The sequence below is a fragment of the Petaurus breviceps genome, unplaced genomic scaffold, assembly GCF_028583685.1.
Source record: "Petaurus breviceps papuanus isolate PSGF00001 unplaced genomic scaffold, PetGlider_PUasm1.0 126, whole genome shotgun sequence".
NCBI lineage: Eukaryota > Metazoa > Chordata > Mammalia > Diprotodontia > Petauridae > Petaurus > Petaurus breviceps.
Genome location: NW_027185655.1, coordinates 17,589,868 through 17,610,398, shown reverse-complemented (window position 1 = coordinate 17,610,398; position 20,531 = coordinate 17,589,868).

Sequence of the window (20,531 nt, the reverse complement as noted above, 5' to 3'; positions counted from 1 at the left end):
CTTGCAAGTAGGACAGTTTGAGTTCCAATCTAATCAGATTCTCCATAGCTTTGTAACTCAAGGCAAGCCATTTTTACCTCTCTGTGCCTCAATTTCCTCATTTTTAAAGGGGACAATAATAGCATCTACCTTAGAGTGTTGTCATGAGAATCAATTGAGTTAACATTTATAAAGTGCTTTGGAGACCTTAAAACACTAAATAAATGTTATCTTCCATCATTATCATAATTCTCAGTTCAATTATCTATAAAAATGAGAATAATAACATTAATTTTTAAGCACAGTTTCTGGAAGGAGAAATTTATAAAGCTGATGGAAAGGTCCACTGAAACTATTAACTGCAGCCTGAATTCTTAATAAAAAAAACCAAGACAGGTGATGATAGAAGAGAAGTCTGGGAAAATTCCCAATGCCCTTTGAGGTCAAAATATATCACATCTGCAGAAGTTTAATAACATTGCAGCACAGAATATTGCCACCATAAATTAATATCCTATGGCTTGATGTAGGTCCTCATTTGACTTTCTTATCTTCCTTAGCTATTGCCATAAATTGGAATTCCCATACGAACGACTTTCTCCCTCATCTACATATTCAAAATACTCATGTATTTATGATCTTATCAATGAGGACATTTCTTCCAGCAATGCCTATCACAACATACCTATTCCTTCACATTCTCAGAAACTTTTATTTGAGTCCTCCCAGATATTCATCATGAAGGAAAGCTTGGGCAGAGGAGAAGTAAAAAGGGAGATGGGGAAACAGAGCCACCCAGCATTCAGTGGATCTTCTATGCTTTATCCAGGTATTTTGAGGACACAGGTAGAGCAGTTGGCCTGTCTACCTGTTCTAACTTTCTCCCAGCAAATGACCAGACCGCACACTCTTTTTTCATTATACATTTCTTTGATGACACCCATTCTTCAGGTTACTTCTCCACAGGTCTTTATTAGACTGTTCACATCTATCACATACATCTCAGTCACCCTTAGAATGATAGTCTTCAAAACTCTTCAGAGATTGTAGTGTCTGATAATTCACAACTGAATAGTAACATTCCTGGAATATTGCTATTAAAAACGCAGTCTTTTGTTGCAAGGTGTAGTAATTGTGGGTCACAAGAGGAGCTTTTCAATCTCCCAAAGGAAATCCATTCTCCTGTTTAATTATGGGTCCAACTCATCCACTTGTAGTATCTGTCCACACTATCTATAGTGAAGGGCAAGCTCTATAGCAGTGGTTTTCAACCTTTGGCCCATGAACTCTTTTTTTAAAACTATTTTGATAAAAGTGTTTAATTACAAACAGTTTCCTTCATAATCCTATGTATTTTATCATATACATTTAAAAACATTATTTTGAGAAAGTTTTATATGCTTCACCAGATGGGATACTTGACACACATAAAGTATGTAGAGAAGCCATACTCTGTAGATTGTTTACTCAGCTACATGTCATAGTCTGGATAATAGGCATTCTTCATCCACTTGGTCTTATTTGTTAAGTTGAAATCTTTTGAACATTTTGAACACTTACAAATCTCCTTCTGGAGCTCCAACAATGTTCTATAGCTGTATGGAGTCAGCTGAATGTAATCCACAAATAGGGGCATCTGGTGGACCTCAACAACTATTGGAAAACTGTCCTCACCCTGCATTCTGAACTGGATCTCCTCCATCAATAACAGTGATGAACAACTTTGACAAACAAATGATTCCCTTTTTATGCCTTCTATGATAGCACTGATCACCAGGTCATGAACCAAATTATCCCTATAGTAATATCTTGTAAAAATCTCGAACAATTTCAAGGTAAGCATGGGAATACTCTTTGTTGGAAGGGAGTTATTAAGTGGAATTTTGCTATACTAAATCAAATCTTTTATTTATTGATATTTGGTAATCAATAAACAATGAGTGGGATCTTGTATTTCCTAAATCTTTCAGTCAATGTGTAATATCCAAGATAGGATCTACTGTGGGGTATTACTTATGAAGATTTTCCTGTTCCTGTCCCAAGTACATCCTCAATGAAGGTGGTGGTAATCTTCATAAAACTTCTTATACAGAATGGGAAAGTGAGCATACAGGTCAGTAGTTGCTGATTTTCCCTCATTTATTGTTTCTTGGAATTAATGAGTCCTGGTCTTTGTTCTACTCCTTTGGCATCTTTTCCTCTTTCAGATACTTTGTGAATTGATCCTTCAATCACTTTACCATCGTGTCACCTCCAGAATGGATCTTGTTTATGTACACTTGGTCCAATCCAATTGTTTTTCCCATCTTTGTTTTCTATAGAACCATTTCTAGCTCCACTGTGAGCACATTCAGAACTGAGAAGTAGGAATCTTAATGTACTGGTTTCACTGATTTGATGGTGTAAAATATGTTATAAGAATTTTTACACATCCATTCCATTTTTCTTATTTGTATTGTCCTCCTTTCATTTTTAAACTCAAATGACCATGGGAAAATTTTCCTTACATCTCTCACCAAACTTTCTTTAAGCCAATTTTACCTGTTTCACTGTTTTATGAGAAACTATTTATAAAATGTCATTATCTTTCTCTATAGGATTTTGGGAACAAGTTTATATTCTATGCTGATTTTGCCTGTGGTTGTCATGTTTCTCTGCATGGCAGAGAAATCAAGTATATTTTGCTAAGGCACTTTTTAGGTGATATTCAGGAATCATCAAAGATTCTGAGACAATTAATAACTTCAAAAAAGTTGCAAGCTGCAAAATAAATCCACAAAAGAACAACAGTATTTAAATATAATGGCAAAAACACAACAGGTAATAATTGAAAGGGAAATCCTAAAAATGAATACAATATTTAGGAATCAATCCACCAAAACACATAACATACTTATATAGATTAAATTATAAACTGCTCCTTAAATAAACAATAACTTAAATAGCTAAAAGAATGTTCTAGTTACTTCCATATCTATGGATGGCCAATTTGATACAAATGACAATGCTATAAAAGTTAATTCATAGTTTTTATGCTACACCAATCACATTATCAAAGGGATACTTTACAGAACACAATAAAATAATTAGAAAATTTATTTGGGAGAAAGAAAAGATCTAAACTGTAAAGCTAAATAATTGAAGAAGGTAAGAATGAACATAGAACAATATTTCCCATTTACAATCTGAAACTATAATATAAAGTAACCATCATCAAAAGCAATTGAAAAAGGAGGAGCCAAGATGGTGCCATAAAGCAGGAAAACTCTGTGAACTCCCTCCATAACCACCTCAAATACCTATAAAATATGACTTTAAACAAATTTTTGAGTTACAGAAACAAATCTCCTGCTGAAGGCAGCCAGGCAGGCAGACAGTAAGGGTTCATTGAAGACCACTGGGAGCAGTGCCCACATGAGCCCTCTGTTTTAGCCCCAGGGCAGCCTCAAACAGCAGCAACTGCACCTAATTTCAGGAGAGTAGATCACCAGCAGGAGTGAGGATTTCCAGAATTATCAATCCATAAATTCCAAAGAAAAAGTGAGAGGTCGGTGTAGAACTCTGTTGGAATTGGGAGGAATATAGGAGTGGGTCTGGCCCTTACCCCCAGAGCTAGAAGTGATAGAGGTATAGTGGTCCTGCAGCCGTTTTCATATGGCTGTTTCAGAGCCCTTGGCCTAGAGATTGTAGGGGGGCCAAAAGACCTTTCAGAGGGTAATTGCTCTTGTTTTAACCACCTGGATCTGGATTGTGGTCTTGGGTGGTGGTCCTGAGGTGTGTGACCAGTGAACCAGAGTTTGTGAGGGCTGCAGAGACAGCACCTTCCTAATAACTCCAGCAACTGTGAAGAAACCCAGTGATTTGTGATGAATCTCTCCCCTCTGGAGGAAGAGTTCTACTGTGGTAAAGAGCTCAAAAGTAAAGTAATTGAGTGGCAACATGAGCAAACAAAGGAAGTAAAGCAAGCACAGCAATCCAACTTTCCTTTCCTTTTTGGGGGGACAAAAAGGATCAAAGCATGGAACAGGAGGAAGACAATGAAGTCAGAACTCCTGCACCAAAAGCTTCCAATAAAAATATGAACTGGTCAGAGGCCATAGAGAAACTTAAGAAGTGCTTTGAAAACCAAATAAGAAAAATCAAGGAAAAATTGGGAAGAGAAATGAGAATAATGCAAGAAAATCATGAAAAGAGAGTCAACAGCCTGACTGAAGAAAAATAATACCTTTAAAAATAGATTAACTCAAATGGCAAAAGAGGCCCAAAAAGCTAATGAGGAGAAGAATGCCTTAAAAAGCCAAATTTACCAGATGGAAAAAGACTTTCAAAAGCTCACTAAAGAGAATTAGTCCTTCAGAATTAGATTGGATCAAATTGAAGCTAATGATTTTATGGGAAATCAAGATACTATTAAACAGATCCAAATAAATGAAAACATAGAAAGTAATATGAAATATCTCATTGGAAAAACCACTGACCTGGAAAATAGATCCAGGAGAGATAATTTAAAAATTATTGGAGTACCTGGAAGCCATGATAGAAAAAAAGAACCTAGAAATAATCCTTCAAGAAACTCTCAAGGAAAATTGCCCTGATATTTTAGAACCAGAGGGCAAAATAGAAATTGAAAGAATTGACCAATAACCTCTTGAAAAAGATTCCAAAAAGAAAACTCCTAAGGAATATTATAGCCAGATTCCAGAGTTCCCAGATTAAGGTGAAAATATTACAAGCAGCCAAGAAAAAACAATGCAAATATGGTGGAAACACAATCAGGATAACACAGGATCTAGCAGCTTCTACATTAAGGGATCAAAGGGCTTGGAATATGATATTCCAAAGGTCAGTGGAGCTAGGATTAAAACCAAGAATCACCTACCCAGCAAAACTGAGTATAATGTTTCAGAGGAAAATATGGTAATTCAATGAAGTAGATGCCTTTCAAGCATTCTTGATGAAAAAACCAGAGTTGAATAGAAAATTTGACATTAAGATACAAGAACCAATAGAAGCATGAGAAGGTAAACAGGGAAAAAGAAATCATTAGGAACTTATCAAAGTTGAACTATTTACATGCCTACATGGAAAAATGATACTTGTAACTTATGAAACTTTTCTCAGTATGAGGATAGTTGAAGGGAATATAATCTGTATACATATATCTATGTATATATGTATATATACATATATGTCTATATAGGAGGGTATATGTGCTTATGAATTCATATGTGTGTGCATATATGTGTACAGGTGTATATATAGACAGAGGGCACAGGACCAATTGAATAGGAAGGGATGATAATTAAAAGGTGAAATTGAGAATTGAGAGAGGAATATAATGAGAGGAGATGGGGAGAGACAGAATGGGGTAAATTATCTCATATAGAAGAGGTAAGGGGAAACTGTTACAATGGAGGGGAAGAACAGGAAGGCAAAAGGGAATGGGTCAACCTTATTCTCATTGAATTTGGCTTGGGGGGGATGACATACACACTAAATAGGTTATCTCACCCTACAGGAGAGTAGAAGAGAAGAGAATGAGAAGGGGATGATGGAGGAGAGGGCAGGTTGAGGGCAAAGGGAAGATAGAAGCACACATTTTTGAAAAGGGACAGGGTCAAAGCAGAAAATAGAACAAGTGGGGGTGGGATAGAATGGAGGGAAAAATAGTCAGTCTTTCACAATATGGAAATTTCATCATGGAAATGTTTTACATAACTACACATGTACACCTATAGAATTGCTTATCTTTCCCATAAGCATGCAACTGGGAAATAAGATATACAAGTATTGGAGTATGGAGATCCCTCTTGCCCTACCACAATATCAGAGGGGACATGGGGGAGGATATAGAAGAGAACAGATTTAGGGAGGGGGTATACAGTGGGATTACTGTTTTGGGGTGGTGGGTGGGGGAAAGCTGGGGAGAAAATTTGTAACTCAAAATCTTGTAGACATGAATGATGCAAACTAAAAAATAAACATAAAATTTAATTTACAAAAGAAAGCTAAAAAAAAATCACTTGGTATTAACTTAAAAAGAAAAGAAGTCAAAAGAACAGACTAGACAAAGTTAGAATCAGAAATATTGAATTTAATAACTTGACATTCAATAAATGGGAAAACAAATTTATTGAGAAAGAGTTTCCTACACAACAAGAATTAGTGGGAAAACTGAAAAGCAGTTTGGCAGCAATTAAGGTTACACCAATATCTTATACCATATTCTACAATGAATTCAAAATACAAACTTTGAAAATAAGAATATTAAAGATAATACCATAAAATATTAGAAGAGAACCAGACCACATACCTTTCCCAGCTATGGGCGGGAGATATATTCATAATCAAACATGAGTAACAGTCAATTACAAAAATTAAATGCATAGTTTTTATTACATGGAATTTAAGATTCTACATAGACAAAATTAATGTATCAAAGATAAGAAATAAAGCTGTCAGGGCAGCTAGGTGGCACAGTGAAGACAGCACCAGTCCTGGAGGACCTGAGTTAGAATTTGGCCTCAGACACTTGACACACTTGCTAGCCATGTGACCTTGTACAAGTCACTTAACCCCAATTGCCCTGCCTTACCCCTCCAAAAAAAAAAGAAAGCTATCAAATAGTATATGTTTTTCAGTATAATTTTTTCACATTCATATCAAATTTCTAGGATAAAGGTTTAATATCCAAGATATATATATATGAGTATGTATATATGTCAATACTTTACATATATACATAACTAAAATCTATACCCAATAGAGAAGTGATAAAAGAATTTTTAAATTTTGAAAAGAAAATCATATTGATGCTAGAATTTCCAAATGTAATTTTTTGAAATATACATATACATATATTTATATTCTTTGCCAATATCAGATTTTAAAATTTGAAAAAAAATATATGTTAATTCTGGAATTTCTAATAGAATGAACATATTTTTATATTAGTGTGCAAGCTATGTCAGCATTAATTTAAAAAAATTAAATTTGGTCAAAAACAATTTCATATTATTTTTATATGTTGTGCTAATATCAAAGTTTTTAATTTGATAACTTTTAGATAAAAAAAATTAATATTAGTGCTAAAATTTCCAACATAAGATGATTTTTTAAAATCCCATGAATAAAAATGCATCCAGGACAAGTCAAGGACATGGTCAAAAAATGAACCACCAAGGTCACTCTTTTAAAATACTATTTGAAATATTTCCCCTTCACTTTTAATTTTTTTTGTCCAGATTTCCATTGAGGTTGACCTTTCATTCTTCCAAATAAATTTTGTTGTGACTTCATCTCTAAAAAATAACTAAGCCTTTATTCTTAAATAATCATAATAAGTGCAAAACTTGTTAGAGGCTTTTACAACCTAATCATTCCCATTTTAACAAAATGATGGGGCACAGTGTTGGAAATACAGTGCAAAGTGTGAAAGTGAATATTATGTCTGACAATAAGAGTGTTTCCTTCAGACAGGGTGCTAGAATTGAACAATATAGACTTTCCCTGAAGCTTCATTGTTCACACTTTGAGTCTTGAAGCAATACGATAAAAAAATCAAGGCTCTTCTTAGTACTCAGCATAATGGTTGTCTTCGTTTTTAAAAATATTTTAGTGAGTGACTTTGAAAAAATGGAGACTGTTGGCACATCTTACATTTCTAGAGATCCCTGTTTCTCAGTTTCTGATAGATGTGATGTCTCTTCAATATTGCTGATGAAAAAAAGATGATATTAGGTAGGTCTCCAAAATATGTTCAGAGGTGTAGTGCTCAGCCCCATCTTCAGCATGGGAAGAATACATTAGGAACCCAAGGTGTAAGGAATGTTAATAACCAATGAAAATCAGAGACACTTAGCTCTCACTCACCTGTCCCAGTTGTGGTTTATCCTAAAGAGTCCTGGTTTGGGGAAGTAAGGAACTGAGACTCTAGTCCCAACTTTGCCATTAACTCATTGTGGAACATTGGGCAAAGTAATTTCTCTGAGCCTCAATTTCCTTATATGAAAATGAAAGGATTGGACTAAATTATATCTCAAGTGCTTCCCATTGCTTGCAGTCTGTGATTCCTATTCCCTATTGAAATTCCAGATGTTTAAAAATCATTTGTTCCATTCCTTAATTGTGGGAAGAGGAACAGAGGGTGAAAAGGCAAGTCTTGGAGGTATGAAAGTTTTATTGTGTCTGAGCGTTCATTACAACTCAACAAATAGTTTTGTCTGGTATGTGCAAGGTTCTGTTTTCTAAAGCATTTAACTTTTTAACCTGTAGAAGAACAGGAAAAATCACTGGACCATTATACTATAAGTTTGCATATACTTTTTATGTTTCTGAACTGTTTCCAAGAACAATGACACTAAAAAGAAGAAATCTTATTCTGGGTACACAGTATGCAAATGTAAGAGATCCAACCTCTTGCATATCCAAGGTGTTTTCTTCCATTCTAAAAATAGTTAAGAAACTCAAATACCTCCAAATTAAAAATGAAATAGGAAGGCAAATAGGGAAAAACTCACCCACCAACACAACACCAGCCATTTTCACCCCCTTTAAATGTGTCAATTTCAACATTATTATGATGGGCGATCCAGTACTAAGCTTCCTCCTCCTCCCGCCCCCAGTCCCTGCTGTGTTCACTTCTGTTCAATCATTCATTCATGCTGCCTCAGTCCCTCTCCCACTCACTCCTTGCTGACAGCCTGGCTGCACATATGTGTTAGGAATTACAGTCCTGGATTTTGGGGATTTTTCTTTATATTAAAGAAGGAAAAAGAAAGAGAAATTGAAAAGTGAGGAGAGAGATAAGTGCATGGACAGGGTCCTCAAAGACAGCAAATAGCACCTATAGCAATAATTATTATTAAAACTGATTCTATAGTTATCAAAAATAAAAGTGTAAACTATCTTAAAGCAGACTATACTTCAGCCAATATGTATTTTATCTTAGTCAAAATTGCAAAATGGAGCCCACAGCAAATTTACATAACATGTTTTCACTGAAACGCAGATTTTTTAACCTGAAAAGAAATATCACCCCTAATACCTCACTATAGACAGTATTTAGTAAAAGAAGCTAGTCATAATGTGTTTGTTGGTGCTGCTATTTCTTTGCCATGTCATTTCCCAGTGATTTGCTTCACTAAAAAGTTCTAGCTTGGATCCATGGTGCCAAAAAACATTTTCCAATTTCCTGCCTGGGTGGCATCCAAGATTTGCATTATATCTGAGGAAGTGATCTCCCTACCTTTCCAAGGGAACTAGAGAAAGGGCCTGAATATTGGAAGAGGATGATGGTCATTATAGCGTCTCCTTTTTTTCACCCGATTTTTTCTAACTAATGTTTCTAACTAATTTAGAAAATCTAGGACTGGGGCAGCCAGGTAGCACAGCGAGTAAGAGCACTGGCCCCAGAGTCAGGATGACCTGGGATTGAATCCGGGCTCAGACACTTAGCACCCACCCAGAAACACCTGGCCATGTAACCTTGAGAAAGTTACTTAACCCCAATTGCTTAAAAAAAAGAAAATTTAGGACCAATCTAAAACACCATAGGACTGCATGCTTTGAGAGGGAAGGGACATTTCAGGTCAATTAGTTCAAAGCTTTCATTTTATTTTTTTTAAATACTAGGGTCCACAGAGATGGTTACTTTCCCAATGTCACATAGAAAACAAGCAGCAGATCTGAGATTTAACCTCAGTTCACCTAACCCAAATTACCCCATTATATCACACATCATATTTCATTGAGTCAAAATAGCACATTATACCAGGATATCAGAGTCAAAGAGAAATGAAAACCAATAATCCATACATAAATATTCCTGTAGGCCACATATTAGTAATTTTAAAATGGAATAGTATCTGTTTTAATGTATTTTTTATTTTGTTAAATATTTTCCAATTACATCTTAATCTGGGTTCCTTCATCAATTGGGAATCTGTGAGCTGCATGCAACCTGTGGACACATCTATACTGCACCATTAGGAACCAGGAACCATGCCTCTAGCTCCATCATGTTCACTGTGTGGTCTTGGGTAAGTTGCTGTAATTGCTTACCAAAAAAATTCTTTACATCCATGTGTGCATGCACACACATTCATGCACATACTCCTTTTTGTATATAATTATACTCATCTCTACTGAGAAGCAACATGGCAAGAAGAGATAGAGGCCTTGACTTGATGCATTTAAATCATGTCTCTAAAACACACAGGTTCTGAGCCCATAGGAAAGTCCATAACATAAATGCTTATTTATGTGTATGCTTTGGATATTTGCTCTGGACTTCCAGGGGAAGGTCATGTATACATTCATTCAATATTTAACAAATGTCTATTGAGTCCTTGATATGGGCAAGGCATTTTAATAGGTCCCATTTCAGGATACAAAGATGAATAAATAACACAGAGTGTCTGCCCTTACAGATTTAAATAGTCCCACCTAAAAGCTTAAGTAAAGTACATTGGATAATAATTGAGGTGCTTTGTAAATGCCTAGAAATACAGGGGACAGGAAAGGGGTGTACTTTTCTATGTTGAAAACTCCTCTCTGATTATTTTTAAAATTTATTTTATTTTCAATTCATGAAATAAAACAAGTATTTCCATAACACAGTAAATTAAAAAAGATGATTGCACACGAAACTGCAAATCTGCCATGTTCGACTTGCTATTCCCTCTAAATATACAACAAAGTTATCCTGTACATTTCTTCTTTCTTTTTTTTCTTCCCCTCAACTCCACTCTAGAGATAGCTATCACTAAACACAAATCAATGTGTGTTACATATGTATATACATATATATTTATATATGTGTATATAGATTTATATGTATATACACATATATATTTAAAAGTATTCCCCATGACTTATATTTATCAATTCTTTCTCTGGATGCAGATAGCATCTTTCTTCACATTTCCTTTATTTTCAATTTGGGTATTTATAATAGTAAAAATATATATAGTACATTTGTATAATAGTACAAATAGTGCAAAATGACTTGGTTGCTCAAAAACAATATTGCTGTTATTTTATACAGGATTTTCTTGATTCTGCTCACTTTACTTCTTTGATTTCAAAGTTGGAAAGGACATCAGCATTCTGGATCCTCCTAGCTGAACTTGGACATAATGTAAGAGATTTTATGTAACTGGAGCAAGATAAATTAGAGCTCCAGGGAGGAGGATAGAACTTCATGGATGGCAATTGTGTCACTCCAGAGAGAGAACAGCCCTCCTCCTGGTTGATGTACAATAAAGTAGAATAGCTGGTCCTGTCACCCACTGTCAGTCATATATAGGAGTACAGCCAGAAAATATGGTCATCCCAGCCAAACCAAGAAAGGAACACATTAGTTTCCTCCAGGGCAGTTCCAAAGGTACCCAAAGAGAATTGTGCCCCCACCTTCACTTTATCTGTATGAATTTACCCAAAGACAACACTCCATTTTGGGGAAAGAGCCCTACTCATTGAAAGAGCAACGAAGAAACATTGCCAGCTGGGCAGCAAATTGCTGTGGATGAGATTATCAGAGAGGTAGAGAAAATATTGTGTCATCCCCAGATTTGTGAGCAACACTGTGGAATAGTCAGTGTGAGATTGTGGAAACAAATGTATGATTCACTTGTTATACATATAAGCATATATGTATGTTTATGTATGTATGCATATGTGAATTGCATATGTGTATTATGCATGTGGTCATGTATTTGTATGTGTGCATGTATATTTTTATTGTGTGTATATGTGCATAAAAATATCATTAGAATGTAAATAACATTTCTTAAATAATTTACACATACCTCCATATAATTCATATTTTCTCCTTAAGTATTGACTTCTTTTCTGCTGCCTACAAATAATCCCAGACTTCCTCATCCTTAAAAGTCACAAGAACCTGTCACTAAATGTAGTCCAATTTCTTGTCTTCTTTTCATAGTCAAACTCAAAGAAAAATTTGTCTACCCTCTCTGACATCCTTTCCTCAAAAATCACTTATTTTTCAGCCCCTGATTTTTTTTTAATTTACTACTTCCAAGTAATTGCCCTCTTAAAGGTTTTGTTATCTCTCAACTTTTTTTGGGGGGGAAGTGAAAAGCAGAGCAGTTGGTGTTAAGTGACTTGCCCAAGGTCACATGGCTAGTAAGTGTTAAGCGTCTGAGACTGGATTTGAACTCAGGTTCTCTTGACTCCAGAGCCAGTGCTCTATTCACTGCGCCACTTAGCCACCCAACCTCGTAATTTCTAAATAAAAAATTACCTTTTCTGGGACTTCATCCTTCACAGCCCCTGGGTCTTTTGACCGTGTCAAATGGTTCTCCCACTATTTCTAGCTTTTCATTCATATCCTGACCATTAGGTGGAGAGTCACACTAAGGGTCACTCTGAATCCCTCTTCTCTTCTTATATTCTCTCTTAATGATATCATCACTTCCCATGGAATGGATTAATTTCACAATACTTTTGATTCCATATACCTAGCCCTAATATCTCTTTTGAACTCCAACCCCAAATCATTGATCACTCAATATCTACACCTGCATATTCTATTGGCATCTCAAACTCAACATGTTAAAAAGAATAGAATACAGTATTTTCTCTCTGTAACCTGTTCCTCCTCCAGAATTCCCTATTTCTGTTGAAATTTCCTATTTCCTCCCAGTCGTCTTTTGTTCTTCCCTCTCCCTTACCACCTCACAGATCCAGCTACCATTTCCTATAGAAATTTAGACAATGCACAAAAGATCAGCAGAAGAAAGGGGCCCACAGATCCCAGAACCCCACCCAAGTTGGTAAGTATATACCTAATTTCCTTGGCAAATGGGTACATGGAAGCAAAAGGCAATACCAACTTAAAATGTAAGTTAATTTCAACAACTTGAAAGTAGAAAATAATGTAATATTTTCACTAATAACACCTCACTAAGCAGCAAAGACCAATTCTGCAGAAAACTTAGCATGAATTTCAACTAAACCATATCTTTTCTTTTTTGATTTTAATATTTTCCAATCATATGTAAAAACAATTTTAACCTTCATTTTTTATATACTTTTGAGCTCCAAATACTTTCTCAGCCTCTCTCATCTCCCCACTCATTAAGAAGGCAAGCCACTTGATCAAGGGTTACACATGTGCAGTCATACGAAACATATATCCATATAAGTCAAGTTGTTGGGGGGAAAAAGACAAGAAAAAAAAATAAAGTTTAAAAAAAGTATGCTTCAATCTGTTTTCAAATTACATCAGTTGTTTCTCTGGGGATGGATAGCATTTTTCATCATAGGTCCTTCAGAAGTGTCTTGGATCGTTGTATTGCTGAAAATAGTTAAGTCATTCACAGTTCACAATATTGTTGTTATGATCTGCAATTCTCTCCCTTTTCTGTTCCCTTCACTTTTCATCAGTTCATGTAAGTCTCTTCAGATTTTTCTGAAAGCATCCTACTCATCATTTCACAGTAGTATTGAATCACCATTATATACCACAATTTTTTTTCAGCCATTCCTTAATTGATGGGCATCCACCTCAATTTTAAATTCATTGCCACCACAAAAAGAACTGCTAAAATACATTTCTACAAATAGATCATTTTCCTTAATTTTTTATCTCTTTGGGATACACACCTAGTAGTAGAATTGCTGGGTCAAAAAAAAAAACTGGGTCAGTTTTATTGTCCTTCGACCATAGTTCCAAATTTTTCTCCAGAATGGATGGATCAGTTCACAACTCCACCAACAGTTCATTTGTGTCCTAATTTTCCTACATGCCCTCCAACATTTGTCATATTCCTCTTCTGCCATATTAGCCAATCTCATAGGCATAGGTACTAACCAGAGTTGTTTTAGTTTGCAGTTCTCCAATCAAGAATGATTGAGAGTATTTTTTATACGACTATACATAGCTTTGATTTCTTCATCTGAAATCTGCCTTTTCCTGTCCTTTAACTATTATCAACTGAAAAAAATAACTTGTGCTCATAAATTTGACTCAGATCTCTATGTATGGGAGAAATAAGACCTTGAGAAACTTGCTGTGAGAATATTTCCAGTTTTTTGCTTTCCTTCTTGTCTGGGCTATATTGGTTTTGTCTGTGCAAAACTCTTTTAATTTAATATAAGAAAAATTATCCATTTTGCATTTTGCAATGCTTTCTATCTCTTGTTTGGTAACAAGTCTTCTCAGAGCCATAAATGTAACAGGCAAACTATTGTATGCTCTCCTAATTTGCATATGGTATCACTGTTTATGTTTAAATCATGTACCCATTTTGACCTTATATTGGCATACAGTGTTAGATGTGGTTCTATACCTAGTTTCTGTCATAATGTTTTCTTGTTTTGCCAGAAGTTTTTGCCAAATAGTGAGTCTTGTCCTGAAAGCTGAGGTCTTTGGGTTTATCAAACACTAAATTATTTTGAACATTTGCTACTGTGTATTATGTAACTAACCTATTGCACTGATCCATCACTCTATTTCTTAGCCAGTACCAGATTGTTCTGATGATTACCACTTTGTAATATAGTTTAAGATCTGGTATGATTAGGTCACCTTCCATCATATCATTTTCCATGAATTCCCTTAATATTCTTGACATTTTTGTTCTACCAGTATGAATTGTTATTATTTTTCTACAATTATAAAATAATTTTAGTAGTTTTATTGGTATGGCACTGGAAAAGTATATTAAAATTTAGGCAGAATTGTCATTTTGTTATATTGACACAACCTACCCATGAGCAATTGGTATTTTTGCAACTGTTTTAAAACGTATTTTTTATGTGGAAAGCATTTTTGTAATTGTCTTTATATAATTCCTAGATTTGGCTTGTCAGGTAGATTGCCAAGTATTTTATATTGGCTATAATTATTTAGAATAAAATTTCTATTTCTAGCTCTTGTTGCTGATCTTTACTGGTAACATAAAGAAATGTTGATGAACGATGTAGGTTTATTTTATATCCTGTGACTTCGTTAAAGCTGTTAATTATTTCCACTAGTTTTTTTTCATTGATTGTCTGAGATTCTCCAAATATATCATCATATCATCTGCAAAAAGTAATATTTTGTTGCTTCATTGCTTATTTTATTTCCTTCAACTTCTTTTTCTTTTCATTGCTTTAGCTAGCATTTCTCGTGCTATATTGAATAATAGTGGTGAGAATAGGCATTCTTGCTTTGTGTATATTATTGGGAAGGCTTTTAGCTCATCCTCATTACAGATAATACTTATTTTTATTTTTTTGTTTTAAATAAATATTACTGGAGAGTGAATCACTAGCAGTTGTGGTGGTTTCCAGACCTCTAAACCAATAAATGCCAAAATAAAGTAAAAGTCAGTGTGGACCTCTGTTAGAACAGGGGGACAGAAGAGCTCAGTCTGGCCCCTGCCATTGGGGGGAGAGGTGGTGGAGACACAGCAGTGGCTGCAGCTGCTGTGGCATGGCTGCTTCTAGAGCTCTTGACCAAAAGACCATTCAGATGGTAACCACTATTGCTTTGACCTGTTGGATATAGATGGCAGTCTTGGGTGGTGGTCCTGGGGTGTGTGGCCAGGGTGCCAGAGCTTGTGGGGCTATAGAGAGGGTGCCTTCCTAACAGCTCTGGAAGATGCAAAAACCCCAGCAATTTGGGACAAAGCTCTCTCCATTCTGGAAGCAGAGTTCTACCGTAACAAAGAGCTCAAAAATCAAGTGATTGGCTGGCAATATGAGCAAGCAGAGGAAGCACAAACAGATAATAGAATCTTTTTTGGGGACAAAAAGGATCAAAGCATGGAACAGGAGGAAGACAACAAAGTTAGAACTCCTGCATCAAAAGCTTCCAAGAAAAATATGAACTGATTACAGGCCATTGAGGAGCTCAAGAAAGATTTTGAAGGTCAAGTAAGAGAAGTGGAGGGAAAATTGAGAAGAGAAATGAGAATGATGCAAGAAAATCATGCAAAGCAAGTCAACAGCCTCCTAAAGGAGGCCAAAAAATGCTGAAGAAAATAACACCTTAAGAAATAGACTAACTCAAATGGCAAAAGAGGCCCAAAAAGCCAATGAGAAGAATGCCTTAAAAAGACAAATTTTCCAAAAGAAAAGGAATTTCAAAAACTCACTGAAGAGAATAATTCCTTCAAAATTAGATTGAAGAAATCAGAAGCTAATGACTTTATGAGAAATCAAGATACTATAAAACAGATCCAAGCAAATGAAAAAAATAGAAGGCAATGTGAAATATCTCACAAGGAAAACTATTGACCTGGAAAATAGATCCAAGAGAGATAATTTTAAAATTATTGGACTACCTAAAAGCCATGATCAAAAAAAAGAGCTAAGACACCATCTTTCAAGAAATTATCAAACAAAATTTCCCTGACATTCTAGAACCAGAGGGCAAAATATAAATTGAAAGAATTCACCAATCACCTCTTGAAAAAGATCCCCAAAAGAAAACTCCTGGGAATAACATAGCTAAATTCCAGAGTTCTCAGGTCATGGAGAAAACATTGCAAGCAGTCAGGAAGAAACAGTTTGAGTATTGTGGGAATACAATCAGGATAAAACAAGACCTAGCACCTTCTAGATTAAGGGATCAAAGGGCTTGGAAAATGATATTCCAGAGGTCAAAGGAGCTGGGACTAAAACCAAGAATCACCTACCCAGCAAAACTGGGTATAATGTTTCAGGAGGAAATATGGTAATTCAATGATATAGAGGATTTTCAGGCATTCTTGATGAAAAAAACCAGAGCTGAACAGAAAATGTGACTTTTAAATATAAGAAGCAAGAGAAGCATGAGAATGTAAACAGGAAAAAAGAAATCATAAGGAACTTATTAAAGTTGAACTATTCACATTCCTATAGGGTAAAAAAAATAATTGTAACTCAAAAGATTTTTCTCAGTATGAGGATAGTTGAAGTGAATATATAGATATATACATATATGTATACATACATATATATGTATGTATAGGAGGGTGTATGTGTATATACCTATATATGTGAATGTGGGCATATGTATGTACATGTATAAATAGACAGAGGGCATAGGATGAGTTGAATATAAATATCACAGGATGATATCCAGGAAAATAAAATTAAAAGGTGAGAGAGGAATTTATTGGGAGAAGGAGAAAGGAGAGATAGATCAGGGTAAATTATCTCATATAAAAGAGCCAAGAGAAAACTGTTACAATGGAGGGGAAGAGCAGCAAGGTGAAAGGGAATGGGAAAACCTAACTCATTGAATTTGACTTGAGGAGGGAATAACATACACACACAATTGGGTATTTTACCCTACAGGGAAATAGGGGGGAAGAGGATAAGAAGGAGGATGATAGAAGGGAGGACAGATTGGAGGAGAGGGTCAGATATATTTATATAAAATTGGGCAAAAGCCTCCTAATAATTGCTTTAATTTCTTCTTCATTGGTGGTGAATTCACCCTTTTCATTTCTGATACTGGTAATTTGCTTTTCTTCTCTTTTTAATCAAATTAACCAATGGTTTAGCTTTTATTGTTTTTTTTAATAAACCAGCTTCTAATTTTATTTATCAGTTAAATGGTTTTCTTACCTTCAAATTTATTAATCTCTCCTTTGATTTTCAGGATTTCTGATTTGGTGTTTAACTGGGAATTTTTAATTTGTTCTTTTCTCACTATTTTTTAGTTGCATGCCCCATCATTGATCTGCTCTGTCTTTATTTTGTTGATGTAAATGTTTAGAGATATAAAATTCCCTTAAGTACTGCTTTGGCTGTATCCCATAAATTTTGGCAATAATGTTGAATCATTGTCATCCTCTTTAATGAAATTATCTATTGTTTCTATGATTTGTTCTTTGACCCACTCAACGATATAATTTCAGAAACATTTAGAGAAAAATCTGAAAAAACAATAAACATATCTTATCTAAATTTCCAAAGACCTTGGCTAGTATTGTTTCCTACTGGAAGGAACTCTGCCCCAAAACTTTGGCAATTTCCAAGCCTCTCATTCTATCAAATTTGTAAATGACACTCTCAGAATCGAGTCCTCTTGGAAGCAGTCCTTGAAAAACAGGATTCAGAGGAGTGATTTTCACTTCTGAAAAAGAACTTGTGAGCTGGTATAAAATCATCATCAAGGACCTGGAGTCCTCTCCCTGTTACTACTGGGAGCATTCTCTTATTCCAGTAAAACAACAACACAAACATATTGATTTTATTGGACTGCCAGCAAAAACTAGTTGCCAACCTCAGGAGCTCTAAATATCAGAACACTGTCAAAATGAGGTCACGGATGTAAAACAGGTTTATAAATTATAAAGCACTCTATAATTGTATGAATTATTATGATCATCTAAGAAGAGTATGGAAGAGTTCTCATTGCCCAAAGGGGAATACATAAGATTGGAATTGTGTCCAGTTGGGTATTAACCTTCAGAGCTCAGAATATTTGTTCAAATACATCTAGAATACTACTGTTTCCACCTTAGAGGATTAGAACCATATTGTTTATCTCATTTTGATTTTTTTCATGACTTCAGGTACATAAAGCCAAATGGATTCTTAATTAGCCTATTGGGAAGTATGGTCCAGCCACATCAATCATTTAGGAACTCAAAAAAAAAAAAAAAACAATTCAGATGATGACTCAGACGATTGCACAATTCACAAGTAGAAGAATTGCCAAGCCCAAGAAATCTAAACATCAAAATCCCATCCAAAGTAAAGCCTGGAGACAGTCCCAAATCAAACCCTGCTATAAATCCATTCCCAGTCACACCTGGCCCAGACAGTGCAATTGAGTTATGACATTGTTCTTGCCAGAAGCACAATGCCAGGACAAGAAGCAGGAAACTCCCGGGAAGATGTTCCTGGAATGAAAAGTCATGCTCACTCTTTGCCAGAGTAAATGAGTCAGTCAATAAGTATAGTACCTACACATTCAAACTTATCATTGCAATCAACCCCACCAGAAGCAAACATGAAATTACAGTAACTACATACACACACAAACACACACACACATACACCTTCAATCACATTTACCCTTATATTTTCATTAAACATAATATTAAATATTTATGGTATGGGGAAGGCATACATGTCTTAATGTCTGATGGCCTGTGTTAAAGGTCTAGTTCTGATATATACTAAATTTATTACCTTGGAAAACATTTTGCTCCCCTGAGTCTCATCTAAATATATGAGGGTACACTTCTAGCAAAATGGTGGCATGAAAGGAACTAGAGGAGCCCAGATTTCCAACAAAAACTCCAATAAAGTTTGAAAATGCATGAGATAAAAGTAGAATAAATAAAATCCAAGATAAATGACTATACAGTCCACAATACGCAAAAAAAAAAAAAAAAACTCCCAGAAACCCATAATGGCATGGAACAGAGATAAGCAAGGGTTAGGAAAAGGTGCAACAAGCAAGGAATCCAGAAATATAAGAGAAGATAGGGCCAAAAGACAACACCTAGGCAGTGTTATGCCTAAATATAACACACATGCAGTCTTTCCCAAACCATGGCAAAATACAAGGCCAAAGCAGCACCCAAACAGCTCAGCACCCAGGAAACCCATGTCTGATCCACAGCAAGAGAAATGAACAGGTCAGGGACAATGCAGCTAGGGTCTTATGGAAGACCAGCTACCCATGTAACACTAGTCAGGGCCTGACAGAGTCTAAGGAAGGAATACAGGCAATTTTGGTTTCAGTCCTGTGTAATAAGACAAAAAAAAATGCCAAGGATAAAGCCTAAATCAAGCTACCACAATACTGATAAAAAAAACTCAGGGATTCCTGCAGCAGTCAGGAATCTAGTCTTAGCTGCAACATCCAGAACTATGTATAGGAAAAGGGTAGAGTCCTACCCAAGCACAAAATCACAAACAAGAAACTCAGAGTGAAGATAATAGGAAATAAAATGCTGAACACAACAGAGAAATGTCATGGACTAAGAGAAACATAAGAAGTAAATCCATAATAAGAAAGTAATTCCACAGTAGGTACAAACAGAGCCTCAGGGAAATCCCAGTTTGGCTATGAAGAATACCTAAATGAAAGAAGGAAAAAGATAGAAAAAAATTAATAAAATGAGAGCTATGGAAAACATATCTGAAGGAGAATTAATAGCTTAGAACTAAATGTGGTAAACATAATCCAAGGAATGGACTCCTTTAAAATTTGGGTGTGCCAAACCAAAAACAATGATTTGATGAGATAATAAGAATTGTTAGAAACTAATTTTAAAAATTGGAAAAAATGGGGGGAAAGCATAATGTATTTAATTTTTAAAAAGAATGTCCTCAAAAATAAGTCAAGGAGAGCTAAAATAAATATTATCAGACTACCTGAAAATCACAAACCTCCCTTCCCACCCACTCACTTTCCAAAACGTCTGGATATCATATGCCAAGAAATCATAAAAACCTGTATAGATTTAGTACAACCAAAGAGGGAAGAAATGATAAAGAAAAGAAGGAGAAGGTAAAGAAATATGGAAGGAGGGAGGGAGAGAGAGAGAGAGAGAGAGAGAGAGAGAGAGAGAGAGAGAGAGAGAGAG